Below are 17,900 nucleotides of genomic sequence, written 5' to 3' on the forward strand. Positions count from 1 at the left end.
GGCATTCCCACTGTGCTCAAGCTACACTTTTTTGTTCCATAGGCACAAACTTTGAAATTACTCCAGACTGCCAGATACTTGGGGAACTTGAGTAGACATCGCCAGTACTAAATCACTGTTTTGAGCCCCTTTTCTTTCTTTCTACCCATAAAGACTTATTTTAAGAGTCCTAACTTCTTTTCCAAAAATCTCTGCAGTGGAGGTGGTCAAATGTACCCATTACATAACATACGGTGTGCCTGATGGTTAGGGACCAGTATGGGGCACTACAATGCCACATGTGAATCCTCCTGCTGCAGTTTATCATATGTGGTGATATTAGGATAATTGTTTAACCTCTCGGTGACTCAGTTTCTTTTCTGAAAAATATGAGTATAATAGTAATAGTACTTACTGCATAAGGTTCAGTTCAGTTAGGTACAGTTCAGTCACTCAGTTGTGACTGTCCATCAGTCGTGTCCAACTCCGGGAGTTGGTGATGGACAGGGAGGCCTGGCGTGCTGCGATTCATGGGGTCACAGAGTCGGACACGACTGAGCGACTGACCTGAACTGAACTGACATGCATTTGTGGGCTTCCCAGGTGGTGCAGTGGTGACGGATCCACCTGCCAATGCAGAAGACACAGAAGTCGCACTTTGATCTCTGAATTAGGAAGATCCCCTGGAGGAGGAAATGGCAACTCATTCCAGTGTTATTGCCTGGGAAATCCCATGGACAGAGGAGCCTGGTGGGCTGCAGACCATGGGGTGGCAAAAGAGACACGACTTAGCTTCTGAACAGCAGCAATAGCAGCAAATGTGTTTGCAAATAAACACGTTTTATATCTAATGAAACTGGAGTCCAGAGTAGAGAGATTCTATCCAAGTTCATTGCATAAGAGGTATAAAGCCATGACTCCCAGGTCCCAGAGCACTGCTCTTTCCTCCTCTTCTTTAAAAGAATTTCAGTTTGGAAAACTTGGTAATGAAATTCTTTCGGTAAGATCTAGAAATATATAGCTATTCTCGGTATTCTCGGTACTGGTAAAACTTAGAGATAGACAATGATTATAGTTAGTTTTACCTACTTTTTAGGTACCAGCTGCTTTAAGTTAATGATCTGAAATCTTACACAGTACAAGTTGTCTCCTATGATACAAATGAATAAAATGAGATTCCACTTTAAGGACCACGTAACTAGAGCTAAAATCCAAATCTTTTCTAATACACCTTCAACGCAGAAAAGAACAAGGAAATGTGGGCCTGTCTGAACTTTCTGGCTTGTTTCTTGTCATCTTTCTTTATCTTAGAAAAGACTTTAAAATTATCTACTTTTGATTTTAAGGATTACTAAAAGAAATCTAACTGTACTAAAAAAAAACTAACTGTTCTACAATTAAACCTACCCAAAGAAGTAAACTGTGGGAAGAGGTAAGAGGCAGAAACTCTGTGGTCTGAAATATGTGTTGCTGCCTTTCTATTTTCTTGCAGGTTTTTATTTACTCTTCGTGGTGGGCTCTGACCTGTTGAGTCACCTTTCTGTTGCCAAATTCAAGAGCCTCCTGCTACAAACATACTTATCTATAAGCCAAAGCTTTTCTCATTCAGTTTAGAGAACCTTATTGACAGCCTTTGTACCAGCTCAATATTCAAGTCGACCTCTCTTTAAGAGAAACTTCAAATTAAATATTTGCTCATTAAATATACTCGGAGAAGGCAATGGCACCCCACTCCAGCACTCTTGCCTGGAAAATCCCACGGATGGAGGAGCCTGGTGGGCTATAGTCCATGGGGTCGCTAAGAGTCGGACACGACTGAAGCAATTTAGCAGCAGCAGCGGCAGCATTAAATATACTAATCCAATCCCCAAATAGGAAAACTTTTGCTGAGTCTATTGGTTTCACTTTCTTTTAATCTTTACACTTTTATATTCTAAACTTTTAGACTTCTTTAATGTTAGATAGTGGATCTAAGTTCAAAATTGTGATCAATGTGGTGAACAAGAGAGGGACAGTGGAAACAGAAAGAAGAAGAGGAATAGTCTCCCTCCCTTAGTAAAGTCCTAAACTTAAGGGACATGTGATGATTTGAAAACAAGATAAGAATGAAAAGGGCTATTAAAATGTATCCTTTCTGTGGTTGATTTTGTGGTGACACTGGGAAGAAATTCAGAGCAGGTAATTTAGAATCTTGTGGTCTTGAGTCCTGCAGTCCATGGAGTCGCAAAGAGTCAGACACCACCAACAACAATTTGGAATCTCATCAAATTTATAGTTTATTGGCTCAAAAATCTCAGGTATAATAAGCCCTTCAAGGAGAACAATTTTAGACATTCAAGTTGATAATTAAGATTTGAAGATAATATTAAGACTGCTATCAATCAGACATGGGAAAGTATGGACATCCATATTAAATGAGCTTTGGGTAGTTTATTGTTTCAGCTACATAAGAATGCAAATCAAACAACCCTGGAAGATTTAAATCCTAGTCCCTTCTCTGCAATATCACAAGAACTACTTTTTATATGAGGAAGTATTTCAGAAACCTATGTTAAATTGAATATCTAATCCACTCTATCAGGATAGGAAAGATATAAGATTATTGAGCAGATGCTCAGTCTAGAAATAAATCTAGATGTTAAGAGGTATACAATTGGGAATCCCCTTTAGCTCCTTTCTCACTCTCACTTTCTATAATGGCATTCGCTGGGGTTTTCTTCTTGAAGTTTTTGTCTCCTTCGAAAGACTTCTTTGGTTCATTTCACTGCCCTGGGCACCAACTCTGTGCCAATGACTCACATGTTATAGCTGCCATTTTTTTAAAGGTTTTTTTAAATTAAGTTATATATTTTTGGCTGGCTGGTTCTTCCCTGCTGCATTCAGGCTTTCCCTAGTTGCGGCGGGTGGGGGCTACTCTCTAGTCGCGATGCCAGGGCTTCTCACTGCAGCGTCGTCTCCTGTGGTGGATTACAGGCTCTAGACCTGCAAGCTTCAGTAGTTGCTGCTTGTGGGCTCTAGAGCACAGGCTCAGTAGTTGCTAAGCTCACAGGCTTAGTTGCCCTGCGGCACACTGGATCTTCCCAGACCAGGGGTCGAACCAGTGTCCCTGCATTGGCAGGCAGATTCTTAACCACTGGACAGCCAGGCAAGCCCATAACTGCCATTTTTGTTCCTGATCTATTTTTTTTTAACTGGACATCTCTACTTAGACATTCCACATTTATCTCAAACTCACTATGCTCTAAGCTATATGCAAACTCTCCTTCTTCCCAACAACTATAGAATCACAAAACTGTAACCATATCAGTATTCTATTTAAAATATTCTTGTGACTTCATATTGCCTTTATAATAAAACACCTAACTCCTTGCTGTAGCCTGTAAGGACCTATATGATCTGACCTCAGCCTGTCTCTCTAAACTCATCTCCTGCTCTTCATTCAAATAAGTTCCTTCCTGCCATACAGGCTTTATCTCTGTTTGCCAACATGCTGAAAACTGTCCTGACTCTAATCTTTGGATTACTCTTCTACTTTGATGATTTTTTGCTTGTTTTGTAATTGGTTAGTCAGAAAAAAATGATAATAATATTAATATTAGTGAAAGGCTCCAGATTGTATAAAGAGCCCTGTGATAAACTGTATACCCTTCTTCTCTCATGCTCATGGTCTATTGTTAAGTTGTGTCTGACTCTTTTTGACCCCATAAACTGTAGCCTGTCAAACTCCTCTGTCCATGGGATTTCCCAGGCAAGAATACTGGAGTTGGCTGCCATTTCCTTCTCTAGGGGATCTTTCTGACCCAAGCACTGAAACTGAGCATTCTGCATTGGCAGGCAGGTTTTCCACCACTAAGCCACCTGGGAAACCCCCTTCTTTTGTGTATACTAAAGCAAAAGTCCTATACATTTTATTTTATATATATTACCCCTATAAATATAAGACGATTTCTTGCTTGAAGTCAGGATTTAAGATGCATCATTATATAATGTCTTTCTTTGTCCCTACTAATTGTCTTCACTCTATAAGTCTGCTTTATCTGATATCAATAGTCATGTCAGATGTTTTTAATGTTTATGTAATAGACCTTTTTCCATTTTTTTGATTCCTACTTACTCATGTTAAATTTGAAGTGATTTCTCATAGACAGAATGTATTGTTGCTGATTAGTCACTCAGTCATGTCTGACTCTTTTGCAACCCCATGAACTGTAGCCGCCAGGGTCCTCTGTCCATGGGATTTCCCAGGCAAGAACACTGTAATGGGTGGCTATTTCCTTCTCCAGGGAGTCTTCCTGACCCAGGGATGGAACTCAAGTCTGCATTAGCAGGCAGACTTCTTTACCACTGAGTCAACAGGGAAGCCAAGACAGAATATTGTTCATGTCTTGGCTTAGGCTGCTTTAATAGAATACCTTAGACCAGTTGGCTAAAACAGATATTTCTTTCCCTTAGGTCTGAAGGCTGGGAAATCTAAAATTAAGGAGCCCTCAAGTTTGGTTCTTGGTGATGGCCTGCTTTCTGGCTTGCCAATGGATGCTTTCTCTCTGTACCCTCATGCTCTAGTGTCTCTTTTCTTTTAAGGGCACTAATCCTAGCTTGGGGGTCTACCCTCACAACCTCAACTAAATGTAATTATCCTTCAGAGACCCCACTTCCTAATACTATCACATTGAGGGGGATGGTAGAGTGTCAAATATATGAATTTGTTGGGGGGAGCCACAAACGTTCAGTTCATAATAGTTGGATTATGGATTTTTGCTTATTTTTTGTTTCATGGATTGAGAATCTTTTTTCACTTTTATTTTATATTTTATATTGAGGAATAGTTGATTAACAATGTTGTATTAGTTTTAGGTGTGCAACAAAGTGATTGAGTTATGCATCTACATGTATCTATTCTTTTTCAAATTCTTCTCCCATTTAGATTATTACAGAATATTGGGCCTGTTTTGTTTTATACACTCTGCCAACCTCTGTCTTTTTATTGGTCCATTTAGTCTGCTTGCATTTCAAGTAATTAGTGGTATTTTAGGGCTCCTCTGGGTTACAATAACATTATTTAGAATTCTACTTTGATTTATTTAGTGTTTTAAATTATATGATGTTTTACCACTTTCAGAGTAGTAAAATCTTACTTCTATTTTGTTTTCTCTTTATCCCATAAAAATTTAATTGTCTTAGTTTTTTCCTCTGCATGCACTGAACACTGTATTGTATGTTATAATTTTTGCTTTAAGTACCAAATATGATTTAAGAAGCTCAAAATACGAAAGGTAGTTTATTATCTTTCCCTACTTTATCCATGTCTTCTCCTGTCCTTCCTAAAGTTTAAAACCTCTGTGAGCGCCCCCAGCGTCTACCAGAAGCTGAGAGAGCGGCACAGAGACGATGTCTCTGTCCGCATCTTCCAGTACAACCACAGGTTTGCCATATACGGAGAGGACTTTGTCTACTATGACTACAGGAACCCTGTGAACTTACCTGAGAGGATCGCTACACACAGCTTTGACATCGTCGGGGCAGATACCCTCTATCTCTCGGAGGAATGTCTTAGGAAAATGTCGGAAACCATCAAGCTCCTGACCCGGGGAAAGATCCTGCTGTGCACAGGTGCTGTCATGGAGGAGGCGGCAGCAAAGCTCCTTGGAGTGAAGATGTGCAAGTTTATCCCACAACACACTACTCGCACCCTGGGAAATGAGTTTCGCTGTTTCGTGAATTACGACTCCGGGCTGGACCGTGATCTGTCAGTGCAGCTCCCAGTGCAGGAAGGACCCAGGTGACACTTCCTCTCTGAAAAACTACCACCTCCCCAGTCCTCATTTTCGAGGTAAAGACATTATGATTTCCTTAGGATGTCGCTGGAGTCAGGGTGCTTTTGCCGATTGGAGTCTGTGGAATTATATCTGGAAGAACTTTTAGACCTCATCTAGTGGAGAAGGCAATGGCACCCCACTCCAGTACTCTCGCCTAGAAAATCCCATGGACGGAGGAGCCTGGTGGGCTGCAGTCCATGGGGTCGCTAAGAGTCGGACACGACTGAGCGACTTCACTCTCACTTTTCTCTTTCACGCATTGGAGAAGGAAATGGCAACCCACTCCAGTGTTCTTAACTGGAGAATCCCAGGGACAGGGGAGCCTGGTGGGCTGCCTTCTATGGGGTCTCACAGAGTCGGACACGACTGAAGCGACTTAGCAGTAGCAGCAGTTATTTTTTTCTTTCTCTTTGGAAAGCTTCCTTTAGCCATTCTTTCTGTTGGGTCTGCTAGCAACAAATACTCTTAGTTTTCCGTTATCTGGTAGTCCTCCCCATCCTCCACTGCACTTTATACTTAAAGTACAGTCTCACTGAATATAGGATTCAGTTTTGACAATTATTTAAAAAAAATGTCATTCCCTTCTGCCATAGTGACTTCAGATGAAAAAAAATCTATGGATTTGAATTGATGTCCCCCTACATATAAGCATCATTTTTTTCTGGCTACTTTCCAGAGGTTTTCTTCGTTTTTATTTATTTACTTACTCGGCTGCACTGAGCCTTCATTGTGGCACATGGGCTCTTCCTTGCGGTGTACAGGGGCTTTCTCTGGTTGTGACACACTGGCTTAGTTGTCTTGCTGCATGCAGGATCTTAGTTTCTCAACCAGGGATAGAATTTGTGTCCTCTGCATTGGAAGATGGATTCTTAATCCCTGGACCTCCAGGGAAGTCCCTCAAAAGTTTTGATTTGTCTTTTTTTGGAGTTTAATTGTGATAAGTCTCGGTGAGGAATTCTTTGAGCCTATCTTATTTGTAGGTAGCTCATCTTTTTTAATCTGCAGATTTGTGGGGTTTTATTTGCCAAATTTGGGAAGTTTTCAGTCATTCTTCAAATGAATTTTCAGCCCCACATTCTTATTTATCTGGGACACTTATGGTTAGACTATTAGATCTTTGTTACTGTCCTAGAGATCCCTAAAACTCTGTTCTTTTCTTTCTTTTTTAAGTCTATTTTTCTCTGTTGTTCAAATTAAACCTAGATTGTTAGTTTTTACAAGCTATTATCTTGGGTCTGTCACTTGCCCTCTGTGTTTTTAGTTTCATCAGCTATAAAATTAGAATATAACTACTCTGAAAGATTACTACTGTGATTAGTTATGATAAGGGTATATAGAATGTTTCATGCAAGGCCAGCCATATAGCTCTTAGATATTAAAAAAAAAGCTAATATTTTGTAGTATTACATCATAGAAATTTTTACATACATTTAGTCCATCTAGTCACGGCTATGGTTTTTCCTGTAGTCATATATGGATGTGAGAGTTAGACTATAAAGAAAGCTGAGTGCTGAAGAATTGATGCTTTTGAACTGTGGTGTTGGAGAAGACTCTTGAGAGTCCCTTGGACTTCAAGGAGATCCAACCAGTCCATCCTAAAGGAGATCAGTCCTGGGTGTTCATTGGAAGGACTGATGCTAAAGCTGAAACTCCAATACTTTGGCCATCTCGTGCCAAGAGCTGACTCATTTGAAAAGACCCTGATGCTGGGAAAGATTGAGGGCAAGAGAAGGGGATGACAGAGAATGAGATGATTGAATGGCATCACCGACTCAATGAGTTTGGGTAAACTTTGGGAGTTGGTGATGGACAGGGAGGCCTGGCATGCTGCGGTTCATGGGGTCAGAAAGAGTTGGACACAACGGAGTGACTGAACTGAACTGAGTTCTTCACTTTTAATTACACACATCTCAAGAAGTCTTTTCTCTTTAATAATTTCCCATCTTCCAATCTGATATCTTTGTATCTCCCAGATAATTGCTTCTCTCTATTTAATAATACTTTGAAGATTTCTCTCCCTGAGGGCTCCTCTTTGTATCTGTTCTATCTGTGCTTTTAGTCCCTCCGCAGCACAGAAAGGAAACGTATGGCCATTGTTTAGCAATTTCCATATTTGGCCGAAAGGAAAGAGGACCCCATCTTGAACAAAGTGTGAGTCAGATCACTCAGGCCTCAAAGCTTGGGATTTTACTTACCAACCATTCTGCTTTCATCACGCATTGTTATGTAGGACACACACACACGAATATACACACTCACACACACACACACACACCCCCCCCAACTCTGACCCAATTCTAATTTGGATTCTTGGATGACAAATTCTCTGCAAATCTGTGAATACTTCCCCATGTACTGAGAGGGCACCTTTATTTATTATGGGATCCTTTCCCCCAGGGCTCTGTGGTCTGGGAAGGGAAACTAGAGTGCCCCAGATTATACTTAGCCTTTTATAATTACTAGCTGAAACCCAAACCAAGGCTTTCTAGGCACTTGCCTTCTTTAACACATCTGGCAGCACCCTCCCTTTTTTCTCTAGTCTGGCCCTGAAAGAAGAGCCTTGGATAAATAAACCGAAGCCTGTTTGTGGTCACCAAGGATCTCTGGAAAGTACAATCTAGCCAATGCAGCTCCAGGGCCTGCTTGCCTTTGTTCACTGTCACTCAGAGATGTAAAAACCTGAAGGTTATCTGTCAAATCCATCACTGTTCTAGCTGGGTCCTCACTTTCCCTCAAAAGTAATTTATGCCTGACAACAGGCAGCAAAGGCATCTGCATTTTGGCGAGTATAAAAATATTTTTAAGGTCCTGATCTTTTATATGTATTTAAACCAATATTTATTGAGTCTCTGCTTAGAGTTTGAAATTGTGGTATTTTAAATTTTAGTGAGACTAGCAAAGGATCTTTGAAAGGGTTTTGTTGACTGAGACAGTACTTAACATGCATAAAAATGAAGGGAGAGAGAAGAAAGAAAACTAATATTTATTAGGCATTTATTCTGTAAAAGATCATGCTCAGTCTCTGCAACCCCATGGACTGTAACCCACCAGGCTCCTCTGTCCATGCGGTTTTCCAGGCAAGAATACCGGAGTGGTTTTGCCATTAATTTTCTTCTCCAGAGGATCTTCCCAAAAGGGCATGAACCAACCAGAAATAGCCTCTTTGTCAAAGTAATTTGCAAAATGAAATCATGACAGTGGGACTGTGGAATTGAAATTATGGTGCTATACGTAGAAATGTATTGTTAATTCTATCCTCAGGATATAGATAGATGATAGAAAATATTTTTATACAAGCCTGGATGTAAAGAAGAGACTTGCAATGAATTAATACCTAGGATATGATAGGGCTATGCTGGGAGGTATTATTTCCATTTTACAATTGAGGAAAAGAGTCTTAAAGAATCTTAGTATGTTTAGTTAATTTCTTGTTTCCTTCATTCATTCAGTAAACATTTACTAAATATTTACCATATGCCAAGCATTCCTTCTGGAAACAAAGAGTCTTAGAGAATCTTAGTATGTTTAGTTAATTCATTATCTCCCTCATTCATTCATTAAATACTGAATGCTTACTAAGTGCTAGGCATTCATTCTAGAAACAAACAACTGACAAAATTCCCTGTCCTATCCTCATAAAGCTTACATTCCAATGGGTAGAGATATAATAAATGAGATAAGTAACATAGAGTATATGGAGTGGTGATAAGAGATAAGAAGAAAAAATATCAACATGAAATGAGAGTACCTTGCGGGGAAAGACAGTAATTTTATTTTTATTTTTTAATTGGAGGATAATTGCTTTACAATGTTGTGTTAGTTTCTGCTGTACAACAACACGAATCAGCTATATGTATACACAGACCCCCTCCCTCTGGAGCCGCTTTCCCCCCGACCCCCGTCTCATTCCTCTAGGTCATCACAGAGCACCGAGGTGAGCTGCCTGTGCTGTACAGCAGCTTCCCACTACTTTTAGTACTTCTCCACTTTTATCCATGGTAGTGCATATTTGTCAGTCCTACTCTCCCACTTTGTCCCACCCTCCCCCTTAGCTGCTGTGCAGAGGATAGACTGACAGGCAAGGGCAAAAGCAGGGAGCTCTCTTTAGGAGGCATAAATGTTAGTAAGTATTAGTTGCCCAGTCGTGCCGGACTCTTTGCGACCCCATGGACTGCAGCCCACCAGGCCCCAGGCAAGAATACTGGAGTGGGTTGCCATTTCCTTCTCCAGAGGATCTTCCTGACTGAGGGATCAAACCCAGGACTCCTGCACTGCAGGCAGATTCTTTACCAACTGAGCTACAAGGGAAGCCCCAATTAGGAGGCATAATACCTTCATTTAGGTGGTGCTTATGCCCAAAGGCATATACATAGCAGTGTCAGAGTCAGCATTCACATCTAACATATCTGACTTTCCACTATGTGAAGTGACTTCCGGGGACAGATGGTCTGACCAAAATGTCACTATTCATGGATGTCATTGATCTCTTTTCCAAATCTGGCCAAGGCAGAAAGTTACTTTGCAACCTGTGCTATTTTGAAATTTTTCTTAGCTAATTTTGTGGGGGGCGGAGGGGGGGGGCGGGAATCAGAAAAAAAATGTGTCAGCATAAAATATAATTTCAAAGCATTTTTTAAATTACATAAATTTTATACCATAATGTGATTGGCTTTGGTCGATCTTCTTTCCTCCAACTTTATTTATTATTGTGTCTAATCTATAAAGGTCTTTAAGTATAGAACATTGTTGAGCTTCCTAAAGGCTCCGACTGTTCTCCCTTCTGGATTTTATGTGCCTTTTTTTAGCTGATTATCAGCTCAGAAACAAAGTTCCTCTTCTCTCCCACTTAAGTTCCACTTAACAGCAGGAAACTTGGGGCCACCCTTCACATTGTCTCTGTGGGAGAAATGAGGACATGAAACATCATTGTTTGGTACTCAGTTGTTTGGTAACAACTCATTAATTTACTCCTGCTGAAAGGTATCCATAGGATAAATGACCCAGTGCCGTTTTCTCTTCTAGAAATGACGCTGAGGGCTCAAATCATATTTTCTCCTTCCCCAAGACCCTGCCTTAAAATGGGAGAAAGACAACAACTGTGAGTTGGGTGTCAGACTTTGTGGGGGGAAAATGGAATTTGAAGAATGCATCTTCACATCCCCAGTAGATCCTGTTTTAGTCATTGCGATGATCTGTGTCGGAGATAAAGGATGGCCAGGATGTGCTTTTAGTGTGAAGACTAGACTAGGAGTTAGGTGAGTCCTCTCTTATGAGTTCTCTCAGGTGTTTATTCATCCACTGGTTCAACAAACATTTAGTAAGCATTATCTGTGTCATCATTATACTAGTGCTTGCAGATACAGCAGAAAATGGGAGACCCCAATCCCTGCCCTTGTTCATAGCTGCTAGAGGTATAGCTATACTGATAAAAATCTTCACAAGTATATAGCACATTAAAAACAGCTGCTATTCATTAAAGTGTTGGACTTCTCTGATGGCTCAGAGAAGCCATTCTTTACCAAAGTGTAATCCAACCAGTCCTATCTGAAGGAGATCAGCCCTGGGATTTCTTTGGAAGGAATGATGCTAAAGCTGAAACTCCAGTACTTTGGCCACCTCACGCGAAGAGTTGACTCATTGGAAAAGACTCTGATGCTGGGAGAGATTGGGGGCAGGAGGAGAAGGGGACTACAGAGGATGAGATGGCTGGATGGCATCATCGACTCAATGGCCGTGAGAGTCTGAGTGAACTCCGGGAGTTGGTAATGGACAGGGAGGCCTGGCGCGCTGAGATTCATGGGGTCACAAAGAGTCAGACACGACTGAGCGACTGAACTGAACTGAACTGAACTGAAAGAATCTTCCTGCAATGCAGGAGACCTGGATTCTATCCCTGGGTTGGGCAGATCCCCTGGAGAAGGGACTGGCTACCCACTCCAGTATTCTTGCCTGGAGAATTTCATGGACTGAGGAGCCTGGAGGGCTACAGTCCAGAGGGTTGAAACTATACATATGTCCTCAAGACAATAATATTAGGTCCTGTTTTTAAATCTAATTCATAATGAGGAAAATGAGATACGGGCAGTTGATTAACTTGCCTAAGGTCAAGAGCTGGTGAATGGTGAATACTGGATTCAAACCAAACTCGTTTGCCTCAAAAAACCACCAAGCCCTAAGAAATCTTCATATGGCACTTAATTAAGTTTTCATATCAAATACACAAGTAGCAAAATATTATACATTTATATCATTTAGTTATCACAAAAGCCCTGTGAGGAAGAAGAGTTGGCTTTCTTTGAATCATAGAAGACATCTTGGCCCAGATAGATGGCAAGGACGTGGAATGAGATTCCTAAGAAAGTTGGTGGAGATCTGACATCTATTCATTGATATTAGAGCATAAGAGAGAAAAAAATAAATGATGAAGAAGATAATATAATTAAGAGGAAGCCGTCTTCCACTATGTTGACACTTTACTTCCAAAATGCTTATTATGGAAAATAGGCTCTCAGAATATTACATTTGCAGTGGTCAGACTAAAAATATTGCAAATGAACCATGTTTTCCTTAAAATTAGCACAAATATATATATATATATATATACAGTGAGAGACCCACTAGAGGCTTCTAGTTGCTTGGAAACCTCTGGGTCTCCTCTCACTGTATACCAAATAGTTTTGATAATATTAGATCAAAACAGGAAACTCTAAGAAACATTACACAGTGAGTGGGAAGTCACGGCATCTTCATGGTAATTTTAGTCTGTTTAAATCAGCTTTTCTTCCTGGACCTCATTGTCCTCATCTGTTAAATGGTGATGATTTCCTAACATTTAATTCTATGAATTCTATGAATTGGAGAATCCTTTGTATCAGTAATACATTCACAATGAATGAAGAGTTTTCATATCTTCATTTTATCTGATTCCTGTAAAAACTCTGAAACAAGTCAGATGGACATAATTATATTTTGTAGATAAAAAAAAAACAATGATTCTCCCAAGTTCACTCATCTGATAAGTGAGGAAGTCATCATTCACATAATTCAAGTTTTCTTTCTGCTCTGCCAAGAATGGGTCTTTTCCATCAGTGTAGATATTGATTGACTAACATGGGCAAGGCATTATATTTTTACTGTGGTGAATATAGTGATGGATCAGGAACCCACAGTCTAGTAGATGCAAATACAAAATTAAATTAAAGTTTAAAAGGTAATTGTCTTAGAAAAATGAGAGCTTTACGTTAGGAGAATCAAGGAAGTTTTGTCAAAGGGGAGGTATCGGTTAGGTATTGGAAGTATGGATGAATATCAGCAAGTTGAATGAGTGGAAAGGGACATTCAAAACAGAAGAACCAATGGAAGCAAAATTTTAAGATTAGAAAGCATCAGGTTTATGTGATCAACAGTCTGACTGAAATTAGTGGTGCCTGAAGGAAAACAATGACTTCAATTCTTGAGTTAGAGGAAGTTGTCTGAAGAATTTGGATCTATTCCAACCACTGCCTCTTTGATGACGATTAAGCTAAAAAGCCAGAAGAAGCTTTTTTATAAATTCTTAGACAGAATGACTTAAATACACTCATTTTCTGAAATATATGAGCTATACCCACCATAACTGGTCCATGGTCTATAATTTAGTTTAGAAAAGTGCTTCAGTCAAAATAGTGTGTGTGTGTGTGTGTGTGTGTATGTGTGTGTGTGTGTATAAGTGTGAGTGTGTGTGTGAATTTTCAATCTCTACTTTCGAACTGATTACTTAATCTAACTGGGAATTTGCATGCCAAATTTTGATCACAAATCCTACCTCAGAGGCAGCTAACACACAGGAGTCAACTCCCTTTATCTCCACTCAAGGCCAAAAAAATATATTAATTAACTTAACAGATGTTAAAGACAAGGAGTTTAATTGGTGAAACCAGAACATAATGGATATGAGAAATGAGTATCAGTGAAAAATTAGTGAGGTTGAATATATGTGGATTGACTAGAAATATTGCAGAGACACTCTCTTCTTTTGTGGAGGTCAACTAGGAGGAACCTAATCAGCCAAGTGTCTATACCAGTTGGAACAGAACCATAAGCTTAATTTCTAAGAATTTTTCTGCCCAGCTTTGGATTTGGACAGTTCACGGGACTCAAGCCAGACTTGCTGTCCACATCCCAGTGAAAACTTGGTCATACTCATCTCAGGTGACTCTTTTATATAAGCTGCCCCTAGATCCTGAAACAACAAGGAACTGGGATCCCACTGAACTTTCATAAGGCATTATATGACGTTTTGCTGTTTGCCAGTAGTGCTGGAGAAGACTCTTGAAGAGTCCCTTGGACTGCAAGGAGATCAAACCAGTCAATCCTAAAGGAAATCAGTCTTGAATATTCACTGGAAGGACTGATGCTGAAGCTGAAGCTCTGAAGTACTGGAAGCTCCAAAGTATTTGCACTGGATGCAAAGAGCTGACTCATTGGGAAAGACTCCGATACTTGGCAAGGCAGAGGGCAGGAGGAGAAGGGGGCAGCAGAGGATGAGATGCTTAGATAGCATCACTGACTCAATGGACATGAATTTGAGCAAACTCTGGGAGACAGTGAAGGACAGGGAAGCCTGGTGTGCTGCAGTCCATGGGGTTGCAAAGAGTTGGATAGGACTTCGTGACTGAGCAACAACAAAAGATTGTCTTAGAGAGATTTGCAACAAAAAGCTTCTAAACGTCCAAGGCCGAGCCACTTTGATGAGGCAAATTCTGACAGGCAAACCAAGGGATAATAACCTGCCTTTCTGTGCCCTGGTCCGAGAGATAAACTTTTTTTGAGGATAATTCTGGGGAAGGGAGGTCTGAATTAGACTGCACCCACCTGGGAAAAGGAACATTTAGAGCAGTAGCTAGGACTTAGAGGGGCTCTAAGCTCCTTATATGCATTAGCTCATTTAATGTCTAAAACAGCCCTATGAGTTTATATTTTATACAAATTTAATAGACAGAGAGGGACTTCCCAGGTGGTGCAGTAGTAAAGAACCCACCTGTTAGTGCAGGAGATGCAAGAAATGTGGGTTTGATCCCTGGGTGAGGAAGATCCCTTGGAAATGGCAATCCCATGGACAGAGGAGTGTGGCAGGCCACAGTCCATGGGGTCACAAAGAATCAAACATGACTAAATGACTGAGTATACACACAACAAACAGAAAAACTGAGGCATAGAGAAGTAAAAGGTCATGTGTCTGGGAAATGGCAGAGCCAAGATTTAAATCTCAATAGTGTGTCCCTAGAGCCCTTATCTGAACCATTGCCTCCTACTATCTCACATGTTGGGTTGCTTCAGTTGTGTCTGACTCTGTGTGACCCTATGGACTGTAGCCTGCCAGGCTCCTCTGCCCATGGGGTTTCTCAGGTGAGAATACTGGAGTGGGTAGCCATTTCCTACTCTAGGATATCTTCCCGACCCAGGGACCAAACCCGTGTCTGTTGGGCCTAACCTGCATTGGCAGGCGAGTTCTTTACTCCTGATGACACCTGGGAAGGCTCGCAAGCAAGAGATTATAACGTTCCTGGGAAGCCTGGTCTCTTAGAATCTTTCCTCAACCAGAGGACCAAGAGGTCCAGAGCCTTTTTTGGGAGCCTAAGGTTCAGAAATAATAATATATTCCTCTCATTGTGGACGCAGTCTAGGTTTTAAGTTTAAGAGCATTTTATTTCTTATCACTTGCTTCGCCCCTTCCTCACAAGAACCCTGGGAGGTAGACAGAGAAGAGACTGTTGTCTCTGCTTTAATAATGGTGAAAATAAGCCTTGGGGAATTTAAATAAACTGCTCAGTGCCACATAACTGGAAAGTGATGGAGTAAAGATTATAACCCAAATGAGTCTAGGTTGAGGTGCTGACAGTCCCCGAAGTTAACATCAGATGACTCTTTGCGGTAACTGAGTATTTGTTGCCACCTCTCTGTCAGTCTTACACACATAATTCTCTCTTAGTACATTAGTACGTGTACTTAGTATATTAGTACATTATGTTATTTGATAAGTTTCAGAAGAATTTGTTCATATGCCATCTTATTTAATTAAGTTCTCACAGACACCTAGATTGCATGAGTATATGCATGTAGGTGTGTGTGTGTGTGTGTGTGTGTATGTGTGTGTGTCGGGGGACAGGGGGCATTGTTACTCCTTTTCTCAGCTAAGAAAACTCAGCCTCATGGAAGGTCAGCCTTCAGGATTAGTGAGTGTGTATCAGAGGGAAAGATAGAGCTCAAATGTACCCATAAACTTGTAACCACATCAAGACAAATTCAGCGCTGTAATACTACTGATGGGATTTATAGTGAAGTATCTTCTGCATCTTGTCTCCCTCCTTTTCTTTCTTCCCTTGGACTAGCCCCCATCCCTCCTAAAATCAAACCTATCCCTTTGATTCACTAAAATGTTATTACCACTCAGAGCCAGCAGAGAGAGATCATTAAATACTCTTAAGACAGAAAGCATTTTGTCAAGAAACACATGTTGTGACTCCTCACCAAGGAAACATGGAATTGATGACGTGAGTGGAGGAATGCCTTATGCCTGTTTAGCAACATCCTGTGATACACAGCTACACAGTCAGTGATTAGAGACGACGAGGGCTTATCCTCTGACCTAATGTCACCGTCCTTCCCACCAGTGTGGGCTTTTGAAACGTTAACAGGAATTGAAGTCACTGATCTCAGCAGATTGGTTAGAGAGGAAATGGAGCATCAGATGGCAGAATGTCTGTCTCCACAAACTCCTAATGACTAAGCAAAGTCTCTCATACTTGGGATCTTGGTTTCTTCCTCTGGAAAATGGGAGTTTGAGTAACTTAATAAAAAGTTGAGCCATTGCATAGCTGGTTTGTCCCATAAATCCTGACCCTTTGTGACCCAGTGATAAAGCTGCACAGGCACCTTGGCTTTAGCCTTGGGCTATAGCTGAGGATGAGGTGATTTATGATGGAATTTGCATAAGCAAACAAATCCCCAGCTGTAAACTGCTTGCCCTGGAGTTTCACGGTTCACTAAGGATTAAGATTCTTGGAGCTCCTTCTGGGTGGCTAGAGGTTCTGACAGATATACTTCCCTGGTTAGTTTCCTGACTGTGGTAGGTATCCCTTCACTCTGTGGCATGATGAAGTTTGACTCCACCCAAGAAGAGTGAATTAAAGGGTTGTGGAGCCTCATGTTTTGTGGAACTTAATCGCAAGGGGACTTTATTTAGGGGTAATTTCTTTCTCTTCAATGTAGAGTAGCTACAGGAGGGATTATGAACTATCAAAGATTAGACCATGACCCGTTTGTTTGGCTTGTAGAGATTCTCTGAGTGTAGTGAACTTTTCTGAAAGGATTTGATTGACTACAGGAGGACTAGTTGCTGCTACTTCATAAATGAGAGTGTAGGACTAGATTCATGGAACGATAAAATGCAGGGTGGCAAGGAACGTGATCTTTGAATTCCTTATTCAATACTCTATTCAAACAGCATTGATGTACACTGAAACTTTCACTGATATGAAGCATACTGAAAAGCGAGGTGGATTATTCTACCCTCCAACAACTTGGTAGCAAGTTTGTTAAATCCACATGGAATTTTTTTCTCCTAACCTATATCTGTTAGAGTCATACAAAGTGAGTTGGATCCTGCTGACAGGACAGATCTTTCTACATTTAAAAACTCCTATTACATAATTCTCATGTCTTCTCTTCATTTGATTTAGTAGCTTCAACTGATTCCATTGTTCCTCACATGACATGATTAAGTTTCTTTAAAATATATAGATATAGATAGGCTATACAAACAAGAGTAAAAGATGTATATGCACATAGAATAAAATAAGAACAAGACTAAACAGATTTTATAGCTCTTAACCTAGTATAGATTTTATTATTACCTTTATTCACTTAACAACTGGTGATCTTCTCAGTCATTTCTAGAAACACAGAATACTAAAATTAAAAGAGATATTGGAACTCACCACATTTTCCCCATGTATTTTGTGCAAGAGATATGGAGTCTCTCATGCCACTATGAATTCACATGGTCTGGCTAATAATTATTCAACTAAAATTCCCTGAAAGTATGAGCTCTAACACTTTTCCTTT

General features: G+C 40.5%; 1 pseudogene; it reads left to right on the forward strand.

Annotated features, from left to right (window-relative positions):
- The first annotated feature begins 892 nt into the window (after positions 1-892).
- LOC109568205 (EEF1A lysine methyltransferase 1 pseudogene) lies at positions 893-5,831 on the forward strand (annotated as a pseudogene).
- Positions 5,832-17,900: the final 12,069 nt, after the last annotated feature.

Source organism: Bos indicus, chromosome 14, assembly GCF_029378745.1.
Source record: "Bos indicus isolate NIAB-ARS_2022 breed Sahiwal x Tharparkar chromosome 14, NIAB-ARS_B.indTharparkar_mat_pri_1.0, whole genome shotgun sequence".
NCBI lineage: Eukaryota > Metazoa > Chordata > Mammalia > Artiodactyla > Bovidae > Bos > Bos indicus.